The sequence below is a fragment of the Pinus tabuliformis genome, chromosome 4_2 (genome assembly GCF_031772625.1).
Source record: "Pinus tabuliformis cultivar Carrire ecotype Pingquan chromosome 4_2, CPIR1, whole genome shotgun sequence".
Classification (NCBI taxonomy): Eukaryota; Viridiplantae; Streptophyta; class Pinopsida; order Pinales; family Pinaceae; genus Pinus; species Pinus tabuliformis.
In genome coordinates, this window is record NC_142304.1 from 348,497,434 (window position 1) to 348,510,502 (window position 13,069).

Genomic DNA, 13,069 nt, shown 5'->3' on the forward strand with positions numbered 1-13,069 from the left:
TAACTACATGCACATGCACTTGTTTTCATTTTTCGATGAAAAGCAATTTCTACAGGGTTCAGAGGAACTTCTAATAAAACAAAATTTTCTTTTCTTTTCGTTAATTCACGCTTCACACTCACAAAAGTTAACAAGGCTATGGATGCCTAAAAACATATGCAAATATATCCTAATGCAACAAATATATGCTAATGCAAGATTCAAAACTACTCTGAAATCAAGAAATCAAAGTTGCTTGCTTATCAATTTTTATTTTGCCACTTAAAATGTCTAGATGGAATATGAGATGCTACCATTCATTTCGTCTAAACACTAAAAACAAGTTTCAAGACAAACAAAAAGCACTTTAATTCACTAAAGGGAAACCAAATGAAAACAAAGTTCAAGAAAGCAAAACTAAGTTTTTCAAAAAGTTTTCTTCCAAAACAACAACAAAAGAGTCTTTTCAAAAATGCTCTCAACAAGACTGAAACTTTGTGATTGTACAATAGGCAAAAAACACTTTTGCAAGTTGACACCACCCAATGGATGAAAACTCAACAAAAAGAAATGTGTTTAAAGATGCTCTTAACAACCAAAAGCAACAATGAAAGCTTTGGCAACAAAGACAAAAAAGATCAAAAAGACAAATTTCAAGAAAGTAGCAATCAACAACTTTCATGAAACAAAGAAGTGGATGGCCACAAAAAGCGGTTTTGTCAAGCAAACAAAAAGTCACCAAAAGCAAGATTTAACACAAAGATTGAGATCAATCTTCCTGCCCTGATGAATCAGAGCAGCCAAGATTCCAAGCAAGAAAACTTGCGTGCTTAAGCAAAAAATGATGACGCTTGCAACAACAAAAACAAGACCAATACTTCTTACAATCAGCGAGAATTTGGAACAAGATGCTTGTTGTAAAACTAACAACTGATACTGGAAAGTGACTGTTTCAGACTGAATCAAACCATCAGACAGACCTTCAGAGATAAAAATATTTAAAAATTTTGAAAATTGCAAGATATACGCGACTGTACTTATGTACAGATTGCGTGTATACGCGACTGTGCCTAAGGAAACCTGCGTATACATGGGTTTACTTAAGGAAACATGCGTATATACGCCTCTGTAACTAAGAAAAATAGCGTATATAAAAGATTTCAAGAAAAATAAAAAACAAACTGAAGAAACTGGCAAAACTTAGAATTCAAGAACAGACCACACAGCAACAGCAAGCAAACAGGCAGTTGAGCCCTGATTGGCTTGAAAACACCCAAACTAGGAACAACAAGAGTGTTGTCCCCAGTGGAGTCGCCAATTCTGTTAAGGGAAATGTTCCCCTAGGGCTTTTGGGTTGAAACCCTAGCAGACTGAAAGTTGTCTATACAGAGAAACACACATTCACACAGCCATTATGCTATTATAAGCAAATTCTATGATAAGGGGGCGTACCTTAGGTCCTACGTTTGAGAAGGTCCTTTAGGGTCCAAACCCTTCTTCAAGTTCCTTTTGCTCCTTTGTCCTGCAAAACAACCAATTCCGAGGAACACAACAGTATATGGACAAAACCTTACAAAGGAACCATCTTCATTTTATAAAGAAAGGTAGTTAGTTATGAACTTTAAACAACCATTCACATATGAATTCCAACATGAATATCATAAACATAAAGAAGATTTATATCAGGAACCAAGACATGTGTTTCTTTTATTATAGACAAATAAAGTATAGAAAAGGAATAATTTCACCTGAGTCACCTTTCGCAGGCTCCAAGCAAAGCTTCCTTCCGGATTCGTCCAGCCTCAAGCCTTTAACAAACTCCTTCCATGACTTACTCCATGATGTCACAAGTAGTGGATGAACATCAACACACAAGGAAACAAGGGTTTCCTGTACAAATGGGGGAAGTGTAGAAGGCACAAGGGTCTTCAGACCTGGTCAGGGGAAAAATCTCAGCATAATAACCTTTCTCTCTCTTCTCTCCTCCCTTAGGCCTTCCCATTGAGGTCTTTTTATACCTCTCCCAAAGTAGTTTTTTAGTTGGGAGTTGGTTGGGAACAGTTGGGCCACGGGCACTAACAGGTGATCAACAGGTAAAACCCGCGATCTTCGCCCTAAATTAAGGAGTTTTATATTTTTTTAAGTGTTTTAATACATATACACGGGTTGGGTATACGCCTACCCGCGTATACATGTGTTTAACTCAGGGCAATGTCGTGTATAAGGGATAAAAACACTGTTTTTTAAATTTTGGGACCAAGTCTGGAAGGAGGGGTTGCCCTAGGCCATGAGTGCAGCATCACAAACCATAAGAGTGAGATTTGGAGCTATAACATGGACTGAAAACCATCACACTCAAAACCATGTGTGAAAGCCATGCACAAAACCATGGGTCCAAAAAAAAAAATCCCACTAGCTAGGGGGGCTAGTCTTGGAAAGAATATAACATAACCCAAAATTCTCCCACTTGTTGTTTTCTTTCCACAAGAGGCCACATCAGATCTTAGTCATTTATCCAGCCCTGCAATGCCCATTGTTTCTCTACACCAAGAGAACTTCTCAGACCTCGCATATTTTTTCAATGCATCTGTAGTATTCTTCAAAGTGTCCACCTTTAGCAACAACACCTTTTTGTCTTCTATCATATCCCTCACAAAGTGATATTGAACATCAATGTGCTTTGCCTTTGAATGATAAGCAGGGTTCTTTGCCAAGAAATTGCACTTTGGCTGTCACAGTCTATCCTTATAGCTCCCTGCACTAACCCCATACTTGAACACAATCTCTGCAACCAAACTGCTTCCTTGATTTCATGAGTGGCTGCCATATATTTTGCCTCTGTAGTTGATAGTGCCACTATAGATTGTTTCTTACACATCCAACTGACTGCACCTCCAAATAGGTTAAACACATACCCACTTGTAGATCTTCTCTAATCCAGATCTCCAACCCAGTCTACATCAACAAAGCCATGGATATCCAAAACTATGTCCAATCTTGGTCTTCCTTGGTAGCACAAACCATAATCACTAGTGCCACGCAAATACCTGAAAACCCACTTCATTGCTGTCCAATGCTCCTTCCCTGGTTTTGACATAAACCTGCTCAATACTCCCACTGCATGTGTAATGTCTGGTCTAGTACAGACCATCGCATACATTAGGCTATCAACTGCACTTGCATATGGAACATGGGACATGTCCTCTTCCTCTTCTTGTGTCATGGGACATTGTTCAACAGATAACTTTACACCTACAGGAATAGGAACCTTCACTGGTTTACTATCTTGCATATTAAACCTTTGTAGTATTGTCTCGACATACTTCCTTTGGTTTAATTAGAGCTTCCTCTTTGCCCGATCTCTATTAATTTCCATGCCCAAAATATAATTTGCAGCCCCAAGATCTTTCATGTCGAATTTGGAGGACAATTGGTTCTTCAAATCCTAGATAATTTCTTTGTCATTTCCAACTAGAAACATATTATCCACATACAAGACCATATAAAAACACAGCCACCAATTAATTTAAAATACACATAGTGATCTGCGTTGCTTCTGGTGAAGCCAAGTCCCCTTATAAATATATCAAATTTTTGATACCACATCCTTGGTGACTGTTTTAACCCATACAAAGACTTTTTTAACTTGCATACTAGTTCTTTCTTACCCTTCACCGCAAAGCCTTTAGGTTGCTTCATGTAGATCTCCTCTTCCAGATCCCCGTGAAGAAATGTTGTCTTCACATCCATCTGTTCTACCTCAAAATCAAAAGCAGTAGCAACAGATAAAAGTAATCTAATAGAAGCTACCTTAGCAACAAGAGAAAAAATATCACCAAAATCAATTCTCGACACCTAGGAATAACCTTTTGCTACCAACCGAGCTTTGTATTTCTCCATATTTCCTTCTGCGTTGGTCTTCTTCTTGAACACCCATTTGCTGCCAATGGGTTTCCTTCCAGCCGGCAACTCCACCAGATCCCAAGCCTCATTTTTGTGCAAAGATGCCATTTCATCAACCATGGCCTCTTTCCAGAGTTTCCCATCCTCTGAATCTACTGCTTCCTTCACAATTCTGGGATCATCATTAGTAATAGATAAAGAAAAATTTGAATAGAAATCAAATGGACTATACCTTTCTACCTGCCCTCTTTCTCGAACTCATCTTCTCAAAACTAGAGTTTGTGGCTCGTCATCTTCTGATTCCTCTTCTGCTGTAGAGTTTGATTCTTCCTCCTTTAGCTAAAACTCTATCTTTTCAGGTTCCTTTGATGGGACTTCATGTTTAATAACATCTTTCACCTCTCTAAACACCACATCTCGGTTGTACATAACCTTCCTTGTTACTGGGTTCCATAGCTTATAACCCTTTAAACTATCCTTATACCCAATAAAGATGCACTTTTCAGATTTACTATCCAACTTTGTTCTTTTCTCCTTTGGAACATGTACATATGCATCACATCCAAATACCCTCAGATGTGAAAGAGATGGTTTCTTACGATTCCATACCTCTTGTGGAGTCTTATCCTTCAACACTGATGAAGGTGATCCGTTGACCAGGTAACATGATGTCTCCACCACCTCTGCCCAGAATTCCTGTCCTAACCTGACACCACTGAGCATGCTTCTTTCCCTTTCCATCAACGTCTTCTTCATTATTTCTTCAACTCCATTTTTCTCAGGTGTGTATGGAGTAGTCTTCTGTCGTGCTATACCACACTTCTTACATTATTCTTCAAATTCCTTCTTGCAAAACTCTCCACCATTATCTGTCCTCAACACCTTTATCTTCTTCTCTGTCTAGTTTTCCACCAAAGCCTTAAATTCTTTAAACTTGTCAAAGACTTTAGATTTATTCTTGAGGAAATATATCCATGTATTCCTTGAGAAGTCATGTATAAATGTTACATAGTACACAGACTTACCTAGTGATGGAAACTTCATAGGTCCAAACACATCACTGTGCACAAGCTCTAATATCTGTTTCGCCCTCTTACCACCAGAGGGGAAACTCAACTGATTTTGCTTCCCATATACACAATTTTCACAGAAATCAAAATCCAGAGAGCTATTATTCATACCTTCTACCATACCTTTATCATGAAGTATTCAAAGGCCCTTCTCTCCAATATGTCCAAGCCTTTGATGCCATATCATGATCTTTTCTTCAGAGACCACTAGATTTTCTGCTCCACTTTCAGTAACCACAGAACTATTGTACCCATCAATAACATTGCTACCTTGCAACTTGTACAAAGTTCCAATCCAAACTCCCCGCATCATACCAGTGATCCTCGAACCATCTTGCAGGTATCTTTCTCGAACACTGTTTTTACACCTGCATCATCTAGCTTGCTTACAAAAATCAAATTTTTGGCTAATGCAGGAATATGCAGAACACCTGGAAGTGTTCTAGTCCTTCCACTTTGCAACTTCAACTTGAATTTTCCACAACCAACGACTCTAGCTTTCATGTCATCCCCCAAGAAGACATCACCACCATCATATTTCGCATACTCGCAGAACCACTTCCTATGGAGAGTGAAGTGAAAGGATGCACCTGATTCAATCAACCATGCCTCATGATCTACATGTGTACTTGAAGAAGAAGTCAAGTACACATCCCTACCTTCATCTAAGGTGGTTTTCGCCTCTACAGAAGAAACATCATCAAATCCATTTTCTTTGTCAGGAGCTTTAGATTTACAGTCCCTTTTGTAGTGCCCTTCCTTTCTGCATTTCTAGCACACCTTTACAGGTTTTCCTGGAGATTTAGATCTCCCACTCGATGACTTATTTTTGTTTCTGTGCTGGGACTATCCTCATACAAACAAGGCATCACCATTCTGTCTCTCACAATTTTTTCATCTCATCTCCTCCGTCAGTAAGGATGAGACTGTTTCATCAAAATACAAGGTAGTCGCATTGCTACCTATTGCAATAACCAGACTATCCCACGAATCTGGTAGAGAACACAAAAACTTGATGCACTTATCTTCATCTAAAATTTTAATATCAACAGATAATAATTGACTTACCATAATATTAAATGCATTTAGATGCTCTGTCACCGATTCTCCATCTTTCATCCTCGGGTTATACATCTTTTTCCATAGGAACACTTTATTCACTATAGACTTAGATTGGTACAAAGTCCCTAACTTGTCCCACAAAGCCTTCGCCATAGCTTCCCCTGATACATTCAACAATACTGAATCTGAGACACACAATCGTATTGTGCTCTTTGCCTTCCTATCCAACTTCTTCCATTCTTCATGAGACACTCCCATTGGTTTAGTAACCAGATCTACTGCGATCCACTGATCTTTGTCCACCAATAGATCCTCCATCTTGAGTTTCCACAACTCAAAACTCTGACTATTAAATTTCTCAATCTCTATCTTTCCACTGCTCTCCATCTTCTTTCACCACCAGAATCAATCCCGCAGATATCCCACTGAACAGGGTCTACCACAGGCCCGAGCAAAACCCCTAAGAAACAAAGGCATCCCCTTGAAGCCAAAAAAACTTTGATACCAAATGTAGGTTTTAACCCTGTACAGAAATTAATTTCATATGAATTCTAAAAACATAAAATAAACAATAGTGAGAGCATAACACATAAAACAAATATACACAAAGATTTTCCCCTGGATCCCAAAACCAAGACTACCAGATTGATTTTTCTTCATGTTCCTTTCAATTTTACAATACATATATATACATGTCGAAGCATCCAATACCATGGACCGAAAACCATCGTGCCCAAAACCATGTGCAAAAACCATGCACAAAACTATGCACAAAACCATGGGTCCAAAGCTAGGAGGGTTAGTCGTGGAAAGAATATAACATAACCCAACATCGTTTGCGAAAAATATCCTCACATGCATTCCTTGTTTATTCGTTCACGAACAAATCTCCTCGCATGCGCCCCTTGTTCATCCTATTCACCATAGCGTCATGTCTCATCCATGTACCTGTATCTGCAATCGCTCATGACAAGATGACATCAAATCCATAAATCTCCTAGTCTACCATGATGCATTGTCTTTCTCTTTCGGATGTAGGTGTCCATGAGAGAGGACAAGTCTCTCAAACTGTGCAAGGCAACTTTCAAGTCGGGATGCGGGCTCCGAGCACTATTCATGAAAATTGCGTAGAGGTCACTGCGACGCTGAGAAGGGCAATTTGGATCAGCAGTGATAGTCGTGGGACATGGCTTGGCTAGAGAGCAGATCTGCGCAATTTGGGAGATGGTGCAAGTAGTAGGGGGAAACTGGCAACAAAAACTGTGCAATTTCTCTCAGGAGCTGGCAGCAGGCTTCTCAAAAAAATAGGGCAATTTTTCTGGGGAGCTGGCAGCGAGCTGTGGAAGGATGCTGGAAAAAACTATGCATAGCTGGGAGGATGGCTTTCTCGACATGCCTATGTAATTTTTGAGCTGAGTGGGACGCTGGGAATTTGGGAGACTGCTCATGAAAACTGCACCTTTTTCGGGTGAGTAGCAGGTTGGCTGACTAAGTGTCTGGTTGGAAAAACTACGCAATTCTTGAGGGTAGTGCAGTGAAGGACACAGAGTGACTGTCTGACATGTTTGTACATTTTCTTCAGTCAACGGAAGTGGGCATGCTTAGCAGCTTTTGTGCAATTTTTTGGAGAAGTAAGGCCCGGGGTCACTTCCTGATCAAACTCTTTGGTTGACCAGCTAGAGGCTTGGTTGATGCGCTTATGGGAAGCGCAGATTGAGATGGCTTGTTGGGAAACTTCTGCGTTGTTCTGGTTGATAGTCAGTCAAGTTGATTCCAAGATTGCATAGTGGAGACTTCCCAGGAGGCAGCCTCAATCTCTACACAATTCTGGGTAGCATTACATGTTCACTGAGGGCTGAAACTTTGTAGTGTAGCTTAGCGGAGGTCTGGTTGTTGGGGTTGGGCTGGTCGACATAGCTTCAACGAAATTACTAAGTGTGTGAACGAGTGACTTTGTACATGCATGACCTTGCAAACACACACTCAACATGAGTTGACGACAAGACACCTCAAACCATCAAGACAACATACACTCAGTGTGACGGACCGACGGTGTGAGCGACAAGCGAAACACTTGCAATAGATCATCGAACGACTGCAACGTCACTTGCGCGACATTTCATACAATTTCGTGTGTGAGTGTGACGAGTGTTTTCATAGCGAATATAACTTGTGCACACAAATACGAACCTTATGCATAGCTAGAACATGGTTGAAAGCATGACATTGTGACCAGCATGCAAAAGATGTTCGATGAATGCTCAAGCAAGGAGGGTGAAAAGACTCAACACGGGCTCATGGGATGAAGTCGATTTCTTGCAAACATCAAGGAAAAATCCAAGGAAGGCTCTGAAATTGAATTCATTCCAAAAATTTGGAGGGTGTTGCAGCCGCTACAATAGCACATTATGAATACCTCCCTAGTCTGAATCCAATATTGTACATGGTTATAGCCTCTCCGCCTCGAGAAGAGGCCAAATAAGACGACTGATAATTTTATTGGTCCTCAAACATCAATATGAAAATTTGACAGGCTGCAATAAGGTTGGTGTGATGCAGGGGCTAAAAACTTTAGCTTATTCTCACATGAACTAATGCTGCAAAAAAATATTCAATCACTATAGTCCCATGCCATTTGAAATTAGGGACTAATAAAAGCGAAGAATGATATGAGAGGAGGAAGTTAATGATATAGGAATATGAATGCGATTTTTAATAATAAATTTGATATTTTTTTTATAAAGTTTTTTGAGAAGGGTTATATTTTTGGAAAAGGATATAATGTTTATAAGATATTTTTTTAAAATTATGAATTAATTTAGATATTTAGTAAATTAATCAATTGCATAATCTAATAATAAATGAAATGATCATTTTCCAATTTTATTTTTTTGGTTAATTTTGTTCAAAATTTGGGCAAACATTTTTAAAAATCACAAGTTTAAGTTGTTTACTCTGCAAAGATTGAGTGCCTCGGGGCTTTTTTAGGGTGCTGAATCCATTTATGCATTCAAAGGTGCATTTTAAACAATAGAAATTCACAATCTTTCTAAAAATTTGTTGTCGAATTCCATCCAAAAATCCATTTCTTCTATTAGTTAGACTATGCCTTAGTCAATGTTCAATATTAATGAGAAATTTTATGTTTTATGTTATTTAATTTGATATCTAGATGGAATTTTATTATATGATTAAATGACTTTGAAATAGACATGTAAAATTAAGCATATAATCCCTAAGTTATAAAAATTCATAGTTTTCATTAGGGTTTATGCATAAATAAACTTTGAAAACAATAAGGTTAATTGAACTAGCACAACTCCAATTGGTTGATGTAGGTAAGTTAGCGATTATCTATAATGGAGCGGCACTAGCACCTACGACTTCAGTCTAGTTTTGTATCTCCTCGACATATAATACAATTGGTCTATTTAAACACTATTGTACATGTAGTGTGGACCCACACCCTAATTGCTTCACTCCCTCAGTGCTAATCTCGGTATTAAATGTCAACAAAAAAATTGAACATTATTGCAATCTTGAAATTGGGATGAATCACCAAGTTAATAATATCCTCCTTACACATTTAATACTTGGACTTAAACAATTATAAGAAGAAACTTTATATGTTGTCACATTGAGTCCACATAATTTCTTGTAGAAATGAGTTGTCATTGTTCCACATAGACATGAAAACAAAAAATATCGATAATTTTTTTATTGATAATGTGATGACTTTTTATTGTAAAAAAAAGTCCAAACTAAAGGAAGTAGCCTTCAAAGGATTAATGAAAACAAAATAAAACATGGACCATGATCACTTCAACCCTAAATCAGATGATGAAGAAGCTGAATTCATGGAAAAGTTTAAAAGTGGATTGGGAAAATATAAAGGTAAGCTACCATTAAAATGTAATTTTAAGTGTGGTAGAATAGGTCCTTATGATTCAAAATGTCCAAAAGGAAAATCAGAAGATAGTGATGATGAAAAAATAACATAGAAATAGAGGCAAATTTCATAAAAGGGAAGATCTCTCAAGAAGAAAAATTTTATTCCAAGGAAGATAATAGCTCATCAAAAGATAACGATGAAGGTGCATCTGATGATGATAAAAAAGAATGCCTACTAATGGCCTTGGTAAATCAAAAAGAGAAATTAGATGTAGTGAAATCTTTCTCAAGATGAACTAGAAAAGGAAAATGTAATCTTCCACTCTATTTTAGTTGTGGTAATGAAGTTCATTTTACTTCTAGATGTCTATATGCAAAATATGAAGGAAATGGTGATGAATATGATTTTCTAGTCATGATTTTCAAATTGTTGCTCAGTAAAATAAATGCAACTATGAAGAAAAGGAAAATGAAAAGGAGGAATTAGAGGTAAGAAATATTTTCAAGGTGAGATCTTTGCTGCTTTAGAAGAGATAGAGACTCACAATAATCAACAAAATTCAAAAGGAGCTATTGCAAGAGTATGGAGATAAGGATCATAATGAAATAGAGAAAGTAGTTTCCATCCTTAAAACTCAGTTAGAAGAATCAAGGAGAATGAAAGAAGTGGTGACAAGCTAGCTTGAAGAAAAAGAAGGACATTGTGAGAAATTAGAAGCTAAGATTATTTCCTTAAGAAATGATCTTGAAAAGAAAATAATCAACTAAAGTTTGGAAGAAGTTATGAGATCCTATGTATTACTCAATAACTAGAGATCCCATTTTATTAAAACAAGTATTGGTTTTAAAGAAGGTAATGAGATGTTCAAAGGAGAATTAATCTCAAAGACACCATAAGAAGAAGATCCGAAAAGATATGTCAATGTGCTAAAAGGATTAAGCAAAAATGCAAACAAAGTCAGAGATGAAGCTAAGGATCAACAGAGACATTATCCCATTAGCAACACATATGGCAACAAGAAATAAGGAGAGAACTAGCAGAGATCTAATCCTCAAATAAGAAAGTAGCACTAGGAAAGGAAGTAAAGACCAACCAAGACCCAAAAATAGATTCGGTAGAATTTCTCCTCTTAGAAGGCTCATCATATCCAAGTATCAAAAGTTCTTTTATGGCCATTACATTTCATGCAATAATTTTGGTCACAAGGCAATAGATTGCAGAGCCTATGTAATAAATGTTATAATATAAATAGAAGTAGAGGATCTTATAAGACCCCAATGAATAACTATGAAGGAAACACATCTATAAATTCTTAAGATGGTGGTCATAATTCCTTTACTTATTTATTGGATTATGTTGAATGTTACAAATGCAATAACTATGGCCACAACTAGTGTGAACGTAAAAATAGTCCAATAAATCTTATCAAGCAAAACAAGTAAGAAGAATCCACAAATATTTGGGAAAAGAAGAGAGAAAGACAAGAAGAGTTTGGATTTGTGTGATATGATCAAAGCCAAGAGAACCAATGGTGCATTAATAGTGGTTTCTCAAAGCGTATGTATGGAGATAAGATAACTTTTATATCTCTAAAGAAAGACAAAGGAGAAAACATTAGCTTTGGCAATAATGCTCCAACAAGTATAATGGGAAAAGGGATAGTCGTTTTAGACAAGGGAATGAACAAATATTAGAATGTACTATATGTTTTTGTTCTTAAACATAATATATAAGTGTTAACCAAATGTGTGACCAAGGATATGAGGTCCTCTTTTGTTTAGATGGTTGTGAAGTAAAGAAGGAGGATTAAGGTAAAATTGTTGTGAAGGCAATTTGAAACTCAAGCAATGTATATGTACTGGATGGAGGAAAAGAAAGTTATTGCATGGGGAAAATGATGGCAATTGGTTATGGCACAAGAGACTAGATCTTCTTAGGTTTAAACATATTGTCAATCTAAGGAAAAGGGATGTTGTACGAGATGCCAAAAATTTAAAAACCAACAAATATAATGATCCAATCGGAGCACACCTCCCCATTTTGGGAGGCTTTTGGTCCCCAAAATCTTTTATTGAATGAGGTGAGGAAATTTTTCCTCCACCTTCTCTAGTGTACCATTTAAATTTTCCTGGAAGTTGTCCTTTCAATCCAATCTACCAAAGGTCATGCTACCCTTGTCTTGTAGTTCTGGACCTTTTCTGCAAAACTGTATCTTTTTTCAACTTTGCCTGAGCATCGGGTGACAAATCCTCCACAGAAGGTAGGACCTATTCCTCCACCTGATCTAGCATTGAAGGCTCATAGATTTTAAAATTATATGCATTCACAATTGAGTAAATGCACATATATGGTTGTAAACTGAGTTAATAGGCATTATCACCCACCTTTTGATGTATCTCAAAGGGACCATACCTCAGAGCCTTGATTTTATTACCAGGCCACTGCATCCTATCTTTATTCAACTGTATTCATACTCTATCTCCCACATTGAATGATTTCTCTATTTAGTGTTGATCATGCCTGGCCTTATACTTCTCCCACAACTTATACAATGTGTATTGTACCTATAGATGGATATACATGATATTATCTATAAAATTTTCAACCCTCAAAGTATATCCTGTAAGATCTTACCTCACTCCTCCTTGCTTCCCATATGTAGTATCCAAAGGTGAAGGTGGAAAATATCCAAAACAAGTCTCAAATGGAGACTTTCATGTAGAAGTGTGGACTGCTCTGATGTAAGAATGTTGTATATATACCAGATTTTCATCCCAAGTCTTCAGATGCTTCTATTTGTATCTCCTTAGAAGCTGCAACAAAGTCTTGTTTACTACTTATGTCCGACCATCTGTTTGTGGATGGAATCTTGTAGATCTCTTCAACTTTGTGTCCATCTTCTCCCACAATGTAGCCCAGAATGCACTCATAAATATTGTATCCATGTCTGAAATGAGGCTCCTCGATATCCCAAAGTGCACCCAGACCTGCCCAAAGAACAAGTTTTGTGCTCCTTACCTAATGATGGCCATTTTACTGGGAATCAGAACAAACATCTTGTTGAACCTATCAATTACCACGAATAGGTAGTCATGTCCCTTCTTTATTATTGGTAAAATTCCCACAAAGTCCATGGAAATGCTTTCCCAAGGACGACTAGGTA